Genomic DNA, 13,854 nt, shown 5'->3' on the forward strand with positions numbered 1-13,854 from the left:
GTGAAGCCACTATGCCAAGAACCAACTTTCTTTACTTGAACTGTGTTCATGCCATTTGTTTATCCCCTAGAAAACTGGCACCTCCATCAAGAAATAATGCCTACATGGACTTAGTTGTTCAAGCCAAACCTGGGGATTACCTCTGACAGCTATCTCTTCTTCAGCCTTGAAAGTTCTATTAATGCAACTCCAAGGATATTTCCAAAAAATATCCATTTCACTGATGCTTTATTGCCAGTACCCAAGATAAAGTGACCATGCTGTCTCAATAGACTAGAATTATCCCGACTGATCTCCAGCTTTCATCCATGTCCCCTACTATTCATTTTCTAAACAACACCCAAATCATTTTTAAACATTCTGTAATGATATTTTTGATGGTTAGTTTTGTGTCAACTTGTCTGGGCTAAGACATGCCCAGATGACTGGCAAAACATTATTTCTGGATGTGTCTGTGAGGGTGTTTTTGGAAGAGATTAACATTTAAATCAGTACACTGAGTAAAGAAGATCTGCCTTCATCCATGTGGGCAGGTATCATCCCACCCATCGAGGGCCCAAATAGAACAAGATGGCAAAGGGAGGATGAGTGAATTTACTCTCCCTATCCTTGAGCTGGAACATCAATATTCTCCTGCCTGGGACATTGAAGCTTCTGGTCTTAGGCCATCAGATTATGAAACTTAGCCCAGAAGCCCTCTTCTCCACCCCACCCTGGTTCTCAGGCCCTAAGGCTTGGAGCAAATTATACCACCAGCTTTCCTTGTTTCTCAGCTTGCAGATAGCATGGCGGGACTCTTCAGCCTCCATAATGCATAGGCCAATCCCATCTATTTCTGTCTTGTTCTATGTCTATGTCTGTCTATGTCTATGTGTCTATGTCTATGTCAAGGTTGATGTTGATGTTGATGTCTATGTCTAGGTCTATGTGGATGTCAATGTCTATCTCTAATTCTATCCTATTTGTCTGTTTCTCTGGAGAAGAATACATTATCTTTTTTGTCAATGCTACATCATTTATTCAGGAAAAGTTCAAGTTGGTATTCGGTTCTTCAGTGTTCTTTAGTAAAAACCATGCTCAAAGAGTATTGTATGGAGACTGTGTTTTCCAAGTTTGCTGAAGTGATTTTTCTCTCTCAATTTCATATTATGTTTGTGGATTGTTAAGTTGATTTCTGAGGAACAGCAGGAATGAGTGGGTGGGGATCAGTGAGAGGGATGGTGGGTTGGATATCTTTATTTGTGTTATTGTGCTATTGTTTACTCTTCTAACAGTTTTGAAACCTCTGGCCTATATTTGGCTGTTACTTCTTTGATGGTGTATCAGTTTCATGAAGCTGCCTTAACAAACTGCCATAAACTGGGTCCTTAAAACAATATAAATTTAGTTTCTCATCATTCTAGAGGTTAAGAATACAAAAAATAAGCTTTTAGCAGGGACGCAATCCCTCCAAAACCTCTAGTAGAAGATTTTTTTCCTTTCCTTTGCCTGCTTCTGGTAGCCCCAGTGCCTTGGTTACAGAGGCATCACCTTCATCTCCACCTTTGCACCTTGTTGTCACATTACTGACTGTCACTTCTCTTCAGGTCTCTGTCTTCTGCTTTTTTTTTTTTTTTTTTTTTTTTTTTTTTTTTTTTTTTTTTTTTTGATGGAGTCTCGCTCTGTCACTAGGCTGGAGTACAGTGACGCAATCTCAGCTCACTGTACCTCTGCCTCCTGGGTTCCAGTGATTCTCCTGCCTCAGCCTCCTGAGTAGCTGGGACTATAGGCACGCACCACTACTCCCAGCTAGTTGTTGTATTTTTAGTACAGATGGGGTTTCACCATGTTGGCCAGGATGGTCTCGATCTCTTGACCTCGTGATCCGCCCACCTTGGCCTCCTATGAGGGCCCACCCTAGCAACCTCTTCTTAACTTGATCATATCTGCAAAGACCCTGTTTCCAAATCAGGGAACATATACAGGTACCAGGGGTTAGAACTTCAACAGATATTTTTGAGAGACAGAATTCAACCCATATCAGGTGATATTTATGGTTCTTGAAAGCAATTGTGACTTATTCACATTTAAGTCTTCAGAAGGGGAGAGAATAAAATCTGATAGCACAGTTAGTGCCCAGAACATGGTAAAATCATATGGTAATAAGATGGGTTTCTATTGTGTCTGCTAAACTGCCCTATGAAGAAAATTTTAAATTCCATTGTGCAATGGTGGCACCATTGCAGTAAATATATATCTCTCATACAGTCTACTTGATTTATAGTTTCTGATAGATATGATAATACCTAAGCCTTGATATATCTTATTATTATACTCATGATACATATATCTAAGTCACTTCTAAACTGTCATTAGTTTGCACATTTATTTTTGTTGTAACAGGAAATCCAAATGCCCATTTTCCAGCTATGAGTGCTAAGCTATGAGTAGTTGTTCTGTTTATCTTTTCTATCTCATTTGGCTTAAAATGGATGCTTAGGATGCTTAGTTAAGAGTAACAGGATTTAAAGCCTTGTCATCAGAGAGCTACTTGATAACTAGTCTCTTTATGCCAATGTATTCTAGTCGTTGCAGTTGAAGGCAGCATAACCAAACAGTGTAGTATTCAATAGCAATAAAAACAATCTTAGGACAGTGATTTCTCTGGAATTCTTCATTCTTAATGAGTGGTATTACTTCTTATGTGTATCTGGTGAAGCTAAGGCATAAGATGTTACTAATAGATGCAAACTACTCTATTCAAGTGATCATCTGCCCAGTGCTTAGGAAACAATTTTGACTGGTGCTGAATGCATCTGAATGAGCAAATCACATGCTGTGAAACTCAGTATAATAATTGGAGAAGATGCTTTGTCTTCCTGTTTTGTAAATTCTTCTGTATGTCTAGTAAGCTGTGGATAAACAGGTTCAGACAAATATTATGACTGGAACGCCAGTTCTAGATTGTGCAGGAAAAGATTTTTTGTCAATTTTTTCTGACCCTCAGAATTGTGCATATTTTACAGCAAGCACGGATATTAAATCATGTCCCTCACCTTTCTTTGTTCAAACAATGAACACTGCTAGCTTGAGTTGCTATTACAAAGTACTATAGACCAGGTGCCTTATAAACAGTGGATATGTATTTCTCATAGGTCCAGAGGCAGGGAAGTCCAAGAGTAAGACACTGGCAAATTCTGCATCTGGTGAAGGTTGCTTCCTGCTTCCTAGATGATGGCTCTTCACTGTAAACTCACAGTGTTAAAAGGGGCAAGAGAACTCTTTGGGGGTCTCTTTTAAAGAGGCACTAATCTCATTCATGAGGGCTCCACCTTCATGATTTATTCATCTCCCAAGGACCCCACCTCCAAGTACCATCACATTGTGAATTAAGTGTCAACAGCTGACTTTAGGGAGGACACAAACTTTCAGTCCATAGCACACACTTTCGCCCTGTCTAGCGTAGCAGCTAAGAACTCTAAACATTTTCTGGATCATCACTCTAAGTTGCAGTTGACTTAGGTCACAGGTGACACATACCCAAGTGATTAATTCTATGACTCTTTTACAATGAGGCCAAGACAGTTTTCTATATTAGAGAACGTTTGCTATGTTATATCATACAGTTTTCTATAGTATAAAAAAATTTTGACCAAAAAATATTATTTGATTTTTATCTCATCCAAAGAAAGAAAAGTTGTGGAAGAAAGTAAAAAAAAAATCTTGGGAAACCCTGTTAATATTCTTATATGGTATAATGCTGCAGAAATCCTTTGATAGCTATAATACATTAAAATTGTGGATTCTTTTTTCACTGGGGTAATCAGACTCCATTGCTGACTTGTTTATGTAAATAAAATTGAGATTAATGAACATTCCTCTTATGCAAGAAAAAATTGTGTGTATTTTTTAAATTCAGTAGCTAGGACATACAGTGATGAAAATGAATGTTTACCAATTGAATTGACTAAACAGGAAGAGGTAGTTTCTAAATGTCATTGTATTTTTGACCCGGGATATCATTACTATACAGATAGGTCCAACATGAAGAAACAATAATATATTCCTTATCACACAATTTCTTCTTACATGGATTGTAAATGGGTGAAAATTGAAAAAGCTGTACTTGCTTTTTTCATAGTAAATGGAATCAAAACAAAAACAACATGAGTATTTGCATTAAATGCATTGGCATTCACTAGATTCAGTTAGCATAACAACCAACTAGGTGGGCTGATATGGGTATAGCAGCTGCCTGTCATCAAAGGGTAAGGATTTGGTATTGTTTCTAACCCAGATCTAGGGTTAAGTGAAGATTTGTTTTGATGAATAATACAAATTTTAAAATCTTTTAAAAGAATTTTTCCTCCATAGAAATCAATTTACCAAATACCCAAATAAAGCAAACTCTCAGGCACAAAAATATAATTTGTGTTTCTGAAAATATTCCAGTATATATAATGGATCTTCATTATGTTTGGCATTTGTCCAGCTCTAATCAAGTTTTCTGTGCAGTTCTGAAATTTTTAATTAATATTGTTTTTTAAATTTTCTATTTGTATCAGTTTTTTACTGTGAGATTATATTCTTCTATGTGTATTTTCCACTTTTCCAACATGTTTTGAACCATTTGACTTTTTTTTTTTTTTTTTTTTTTAATAGACTGTCTTGCTCTGTCACCAGGCTGGAGTGCAGTGGCATGATCTCAGCTCACTGCAACCTCTGCCTCTCAGGTTCAAGTGATTCTCTTGCCTCAGCCTCCTGCGTAGCTGGGACTACAGGCACACACCACCATTCCCAGCTAATTTTCTGTATTTTTAATAAAGACAGGTTTCATCATGTCGGCCAGAATGGTCTCCGTCTCTTGACCTCGTGATCTGCCCGCCTCGGCCTCTCAGTGTGCTGGGATTACAGGCATGAACCACCGTGCCTGGCTGAGTCATTTGAATTTAAAGTCACATGCTGGGCCCGTTTGTTTACTATTTGGTTGTGTGCTGGGTGTGGGATCATGAACAGACTTTGTTCATAAAGCGCCTCTCTTTTAATATGACTTGTAAATGCTATTTTAGCAAATTGGTTTTAGTCATATGTCATCTGAATCTTATGGCACTATTGACTATCTCCTATCTTTTCCTAGCCAGAGAAGATAAATTATTTTCTCATTCATGTTTTTATACCACGTTTTTGGTATAACATAAAACAGTCTTTTCTGATAAATTCAAACTCTTTAGCATCAAGAGGGTAGGCTGCTGAGGCAACCTCACAGCATCTCAAAATGACTCTTAATCTGTCACTTGTGGATGCAGATTAGTGTGATCTGCCACCTATCGTGTAACACTGCCGGTTAAGTCATTTATCTTTTCCCCATTGCTTGCTATGTAAAGCCCAAATGACCCATCATGGCAGACACACTGTGACCCTATCTTTTACACTTTATGTCCTACCCCATTTTTATTTAAGTACCCTGTGCTTTGGCCATACCAAATCTCTTGTTGTTTCCCATATTTACTTACCTGTCATGACGCACATTCTCTTTCCTCTATCTGGAAAACATTTTATCTTAATTGTCCAACAGATAAAAACCTCTAAGTGCCATTTAAGCCTCTGCTCACGTGGGGTCTTCCATGAGAAGTCTTTGGGCATTTTCAAGGGCTCTTGGTCAGTTTCTCCTCTGTGGGGATCACTCCCTCCCATGGTGTGCTAGTCACTCCTTTACTGTGGCATTTATCATGTGAAGTGGCAGTTTGCTCATTGTGAGTCAATGCTTTCATGCTTCTGGAGGTAGGGATGTGTGCTTGCCTTCCTCTGACCCAGAACACCGCTTCCCTGTAATGCCTCTTCAGACAATGCTGGTGGAACACATGTTCACTATTTCTCTTTTGAACTGGAGAATTGTCCCCTCCATTCTATATGTAATTGACACATCCTAGAGATTTACGATCACCTACCACTGGGTAGATTATAGCATCATTGATAACAACAAGAAGGAAGATAAAAGGAAGCTAGTGAACATTAGTAACTCCAAAGGCACCATACGAAAATTTGTTTGGACATCTCATAAAAACACCTTCAGTAAGTGCTGAAAATGTAATGTTGACTAAGCCAGCCTGTTCTATTTTACGTATGAAACTAAATTGATAAATTTATGATCGCTCTGAGTTTCTTTGTGCCTTGTAAATTAAAAAGTTATGGATCTAAAGGTGACGCATAGTTTGCCAATATAAATGTGTAATGCAAGCACACTGTTTCACTTCTGCTATGAAGGTCTAGTTTGCAGCAAATCCGCTGGATAATGGGAGGCTGGAGAAAAGCGGCATACAATACGTACACAGGAAATCATCTCATCTGTATAAAGGCATCCAAAAGATGCAAAAGCACCCAGGACTCGAGGTACCAAAATCCTGGAGAGAAGGAAAACTCATTGAGGAGAGCTCAATATTTCATGTACCTTCGTAAAACTCATTGAAGAGAGTTCATATTTTATGTACCTTCTCCTTTCACCGTATTTGCCAACTTACAGTTGCCTAAACAGAGAAACAAAATTAGCCCAGAAGAAAGCCCAAGTCTGCTGGCATTGAAGGAAACACAGAGGCATAGGACAGTGGACCGATCACTTTTGGCATTGACTTACAAACTTCATTTCAGCTTTGCCAACATGGAGCAAAGAGAGTGAGATACTCAGTACAATTACCAACATTCTCATGGCACTGGAGAGATACAAAGTTTAGTTCAGGGATTGTCATGTGGAATGACCCTGGGAAGCATGTATCCTGTCAGTTGGCAACCCTGGAGGCTGGAACTCCGGGAGGAAGTGGGAAGCAGAAATGGACCAGCACTCACACAGACTCCCACTGAGAATCAGGACAAGTCCTGATGGCGTTAGGGTGATTTTCTCCCTCATTTAATACTGGAAGTAAGCTCAGCTAAGTCTCTTACCAAAAAAGAAAAGCACCATCCAGAAACTCTCCATTTTTAAGATGCATGAAGTCCAACATTCAATAAAATATAATTACAAGCATGGCAAGAGACAGAACTCAGAGAAAATAAAAGAGAAACCAGTGATAGAAATATTGAGTTTATCGGACATGGGCTTTAAATAACTCTGATTAGCATATTCAATAAAAAGACATGAAAATAGGGATAATTTTGCCTGTAGTCTATATCAAGCCTTCAGATGAAACTTCTAAAGCCAAAATTAAGAATTAAATCAATAATTGTTTTAACTGCAAAGTTGAAGTAAGGATTTATTCACAGTTTGTGAATTCAAAGTTTATTCACAGTTGAAGTAAGGATTAGGGGTCAGTAGAAAACATACTGTCAAAAGCATAAAGAGAAAAAAAAATGGAAAATGTAAAGCATGCAAGAGCCATATTTGACACGGAGAAAACTATAAAGTATTTGTGACTGTAGTCCTAGAAATTGTGTAGAAAATAGATAATGAGAAACATTTGGAGAGATAATGGGAGACAATGTTCCAAAACTGACAAAAATATTAAGACATAGATTCAAGGACTATTACAAATTCCAAAGAAGAAAATAAATAAACATCTACACGTATTAACCAAAATAAAGAGAAAAATCTTGAAAGCAGCCAGAGGGAAAAAATATGCGTCTTCCTTCAAGGAACAAAAATAAGACTGACAGCTGTCTTTTTAACAGAAAGAGTGAAAAGCACAAGATGGTAAAATGCCATATCTAAAACTCTAAAATAAAATAATTATCAAACTGGAGTTTGATTGCCAGTGAAAATAGCTTTAAAAAAAAAAAAAAATCAGTGACTGCCAACAGCACAAGTCCCTATTACCTATCCCTTCCCTGATGACCTCTGTAATCTCTGGACAGATTAAGGACTCTGAAAAATAAACACAAGCAGGCAGATTATGTAAAAGAGTCATCATTTGGGACAAATGACACAAACAGAGATATTTTTCTCATTTTTTCACTTCTCATGGCTTTGCCCAAAGACAGACCTCTGCCAAGTAACATGGTGGTGCAAAGATCCCATTGTGTTTCAGATTAGAGAACCAGGGAAAGAAGTACCAGAAGTCGAGCTTAAGAGGGAAGATCAAGAATTGTGAGGTCTGGGGAACAGGATTTCATAATTCTGCATATGAATCTTCACAAGCCTTAAGCTGATCCCTGAACCAAACACGTGTGAGACATACCCAATCCAGTGTGGCAACAACAATAAAAACTGAGATTTCAAACACCAGCCACCTAAGGTGAGAAATAACAACATTTGATACTAGATTGATTGTTTGCCAACAGTAAATATCATGTTCCAGGAAATTACAAGTCAATTCAGTGTCTATGCCAGGTGAGATTCACGACGTTCAGGATCCAATCCAAAATACCTCAACATACAAAGAACCAAGATAATGTACTCCGTTCATGAAGGAAAAAAATCAGTTAACTGATGCCAATCTTGGTATGACTGAGATCTTGCAATTAGTAGAACAAAGCTACAAAGTACTACTATGGACTGAAGTATGCTCCCATCACACACACAAAATTCATATGTTGAAGCCCTGACCCACAATATGACTGTATTTGGCCATGTGGTTTTTAGCAGGTAATAATTGGTCTGACGATACCTGATCCGTGGTAATGTGTTATGGCAGCCTGCAAGCACCTATATTAGCTCTGCTCCATGGGTTAAAGAAAAGGACATCTGAAATTAATGAAAATACAGGAAACTTTAGGAGAAAAAAATGACAGCTAGAAAATAAGACAAATGAAATTGAGCTCAATAGTAGAATAAAGATGGTGAAGTAGATAGTCAGAAATTGAAGATGAATAAATAGATATTGTTCAATCTGAAGAGCAGACGTAGGATTAAAAAAAGTAATAAAATGAATAGGATTCCAGAGATTCATCAAAAGTTCTAAAGTATGTTTATTCATAGTATGAGAAAGAAGGGATGATGGGGTAGAATAAATAAGGGTAAAATTTCCAATGACCAAAATATTAACAAATTTATAAAGACATAAATTTAGAGATTCGAAAAACTCAGCAAGCCTTGCATAAGTTAAATTCAAAGACACTACCTCTCTCTATATATGTATCATCATAAAACTTCTCAAAAACAAAATTAAATTTAAAATGTTGAAAGCAGCTAGAGAAAATGATGGACTTCACATGAGGACAATAATTCAAATGGTTCTGATATCTCATCAGAAAGTTCAGATAACAGAAGACAAACATAAGTATTCTAAGTGTTGAAAGAAAAACGAATGAACATAAGATAAAGAAAACCACAGAAATCATTTCCTATATGGAGGGAATGAAGAAGAAATTTCAGTTGGAGGAAAACTAATAGAAAGTAATAGAATGTGTTACTAGTAGCTATTTTACAAGTAATACAGAAAGGGCATCAGAAATGAAGTTAACATATTCTACATACACACACACACACACACACACACACACACAAAACATGCACACAAGAAAAGTAATTGCATGGATAGTCCATCATACTATCACAAGCTATGTATTTACCTGCCATTTTCCTCAAGACATAGCCAGCATGGTACAATCATTGTGTCTTTAGAAGTTTTGGTATCTGCAACACAGATTTTTCTCAGCTTTATTAGCTTTAGGGTTGACCCTCTGTCACTTGTTCACATTCCCACTCCAGTAAAAATGCACACATGGTTTTGAACATCAAAGACAAGATGTCTGGACCCCACTTTCCATCTTCCCAGAAGATCTTTCTACATCTCTGTAGATGCAAACAGTTGCACATTGCAAGGAAGCAACATCTGTCTTCATTGACCTTTCTAGACACTAGGCCTTAGACCAGGGCTTGAAAACCAAATCTGGAGGGTAAATCTGACCTATGACCTGTTTTTGTATTAATGTTTCCCTGGAACACAGCCTCTCCCTTGGCTCAAGTCTTGTCTGTGACTGCTTTCACATGACAACAGCAGACTTGAGCCGTTGTGACAGAGAACAGATGGCCTTGAAACACTCATCATTTGTTTGTTTCTATTGGAAGGTTTGTCCTCTAAACAAAGGAAAATAAAATTTGGTTATTTTACTTAGAAGAACTATAAGTGGATGAACCTTCTAGTTTTAAATAATAAAAGGAACATTGTAGTGATACTTTCGAAGTAAAATTAAATTTTCCTCAATATACATAGGCCTATTAACTTAGAAATTAACAACCATCGGCAGTTCTTCCCATATTGCAGATTAAGATGAAAATGTTAGACCTGTTCCTGAGCCCGTAAGTTTTCACGGGACATCCCATTGTAGTGGCACATACATGCACTTACACAAGGAAATAGGGCATAGCATCCTAAAACAAACAATCCAAAAGTAAAGGGGACACTTATACTTCCCTAGAAAAACAAAACCAGAAGCATCTCCTGCCCGCAGCAGTGTACCTAAAGAAATAGTAAAAGTTTTTCTTCAGGAAAAAGGATATCATGGGAAGGCAGGGATAGTTAACAACTAGGGAAAGGTTACACATGAAGTGAATCTAAATGAATATTGACTGTATAAAACAATCATAATTTTGTTTAATGTTTAATCTTCAATGGCAAAAATCATAGAACATAAACATTTAAAATTTACTAAATTTCAGCCCTGAATGTAGAAAAAACACTGATATATATGTATGTGTGTATATGTATATATACACACATATACATATTTTAGATTTTACTAACTTATGGATGCTAATAAGGTAACCAATAAAATAATGAAAGAATAGAGTGATATAATAAAAGTAATAAAAAATTTTTGTTTTATTTTATTATTATTTTGAGAGACAGGGTCTCACTCTGTCACCCATGCTGGAGTGCAGTGGCATGATAGTAGCTCATTGCTACCTCAAACTCCTGGGCTCAAGTGATCCTGCCACCTCAGTCTCCCGAGTAGCTGGAACTACAGGCCTGTACCACCACAAAAGTGTGAATTTTTTTTTATCTAAAACAAAGCAAGGAAGAATAAAAGGAATATAGAACATAAGGAACACAGAGACTTAAATGAAATGTCAGTAATTTAAATGTAGATGCAAATAGATTAAATACTTCAATTAAAATGTAAAGGTTATCAGACTAAATTAAAAATCTCCAGATAGATATAACTTGCGAGAGCTACTCTTAAATACACATAAAGCTTGGAAATAAGGAAAAATAAGCAAATCAAACACTACCTCAAAGAAATCTGGTATAGCTTAACAATATCAAAGTATACTTCAAGGGAAGTAAAATTAGTATAACATGGAGAATAATCTTTTATAAAGTTATGTATCACCTTACCAAGAAAGAGATCAATTATGAATTTGAATGAACTTACCACTATACCTTTACATCATAGGATAAAGATCGATAGAACTAAAAGAAAGGAAAAAAAATCATAGCCAAGTTGGGATCCTTTAATGTACCTTTATTATTATATAACAGAAAGATGAGATTAAACAAAATCAGTATGAATTTGAAAGATCTGAAAAATACCAATAAATTTGATCTGATTGACATATAGAGAACGCTGCATAGAATTGACCACATGCTGGACCATAAAAACTCTTTCAACCTAAGAATGAAAATCATTCAGAGAACAATGTCTAAAAGAGTAAAATTAATCTAGAAATCAATAAGAAGTAGGCAAGTAGACCTCTGAATGTTAGAAAACTAATTAGTATGTTTGTAAATAACCCATAAATTAATAAAGAAATGACAAGGGAGTTGATAAAGTATTTTGAACTGAAGATGATTAAATATGCCATATTTAAGATTGCTAAAGTGAAGAAGACAACATATGAAGGGTTGGCATGACTATGTTGTAACTGACCGTTTCACAGACTTCTTATAGGAGCTGATGTTTTATAGTTTAACACTTTGTATCAACTAAAGTTGTATATATTTATACCTTATTACTCAGAAATCTGCAATTTACCCAATACAATTTCAGTAATATGGACCAAAGACATGTAGAAGCATGTTCATAGCAGAACTATTCTTACTAACTAAAAATTATAAAAATCTAGTTGTCAAATAGATAAATAATGACCTAGGCTGGACACGGTGACTCACACCTGTAATCCCAGCACTTTGGGAGGCTGAAGCTGAAGAATGGCTTGAGCCCAGGAGTTCGAGACCAGCCTGGTCAAAATAGCGAGAACTTGGCTCTGCTAAAAATAAAAATTAGCTGGGCATAGTGGTGCACACCTGTGGTCTCAGCTACTCAGGAGGCTGAGGGAAGAGAATCACTTGAGCCTGGGAGGTTGAGGCTGTAATGAGCTGTGATTGCACCACTGCACACCAGCCTGGGAAACAAAACAAGACCCTCTCTCAGAAAGTATTAGAAAATAAAAAAAATTGATGGTCTATTCACACAGTGATATATTATATGACAACAACAGATAACAATGATTCTCATAAATATACAGTTGAGTAAAAGAAGTCACATACATAAGATTATCAAGTCATTAATAAACATATTTAAAAGGTAAAACTCATTGATAGTTTATGAATTAATAGGGTGATTCCTTTGGAAATGTAGTAGGGGCAGTAAAGATGCTGAGGATAGCTCTGGGTGCTGGTAATCTTCTATTTTTCAAATTTCATGGTCATCAGAATTTATTCACTTTATGAAAATTCATTTAGCTGTACATTTATGATTGTTATACTTTATTATATTGAGATGAGATTAAAAAGTTCACCTAAAATTCTGTAATGCAAATAAATATTTTGAAAAATACCTTTTGGTTAAAAAATGAGAAAGCCAAAATATCATTGCATTTTGATATTTTTATTCAATGTATTAATTATATAAAGTTTTTTTTACATCAATGACCCTCATGTGGGCACATGTATAAAATTTTTCAATGTTGATATTAACTAACGTTTTTGAGAAACTGGTAAGTTTCAGTTTTATTAAAGCATAGTGTCAGTATTATTAAATTGTTGTAAATAAATGAGAGAAAGGTTAAATGACCATAAAGTTTAAATGTTTAAGCATTATGTGTTGAAAAAATGACTTGTCATTAATAAAAGGACAGCACACAATTAAACCTGGTTAGATAAAAAAATAAATATTAAGTAGAATTAAGTGGGTCATATCTGATTAGTCTAAAATTAAGAATTGTTTTCATTTTTATACTTCTATTGTTTACTGTGCTGTTGTTGAAGATACAAAATGTTTGGTTAGCGAATAACTTAAGAGATTTTGAAAAACTTCAGAAGGATGTAATAAAACTAGATAACTAAACAATTTGTTGTCAAATGAAACATAATACACAGTGGAAGATATAATACACTATAAGAAATATTTAATATACATCCACTGTTTTGTAATGATTGCAATCACTGAAAAATTAAATATTAATATACACTTGTACAGACTGTCCTTAACTTACGGTGGTTTGAGTTACGATTTTTTGACTTTATTACAGTGTGAAAGCAGTACATATTCAATAGAAACCGCATACTTCAAATTTTGAATTTTGATCTTTTCCTGGACTAGGAATATGCAATAAATACTCAGCTCCCAGTCATCCACATGATCATGAGGGTAAACAACTGACAGTGATGCCAAATGATTTTGCCAAACTCCAGGCTAGTAAGTGTTCTGATTTTGTTTAAAGTAGGGTAAGCTAAGCTACGATGGTCAGTAGGTTAGGTATATTAAATGCATTTTCAACTTACAATATTTTCAACTTACAATGGATTTATCAGAATGTAACCCCAACCTAAGTCAGGCAGTATGTGTACTTAGTTCATCCTCAATATTTTATTTAGATAATTATGGAGTACCTATTATGGTCTTTAGATTCCGTATATCTCATCTTTCAAAATTATATGGAAAGATCAAGGACCAGGAATAACCAAGACACTCCTTGAAAAAGAAGAACACCCAAGACAAGGT

This window comes from Rhinopithecus roxellana, chromosome 4, assembly GCF_007565055.1.
Source record: "Rhinopithecus roxellana isolate Shanxi Qingling chromosome 4, ASM756505v1, whole genome shotgun sequence".
NCBI lineage: Eukaryota > Metazoa > Chordata > Mammalia > Primates > Cercopithecidae > Rhinopithecus > Rhinopithecus roxellana.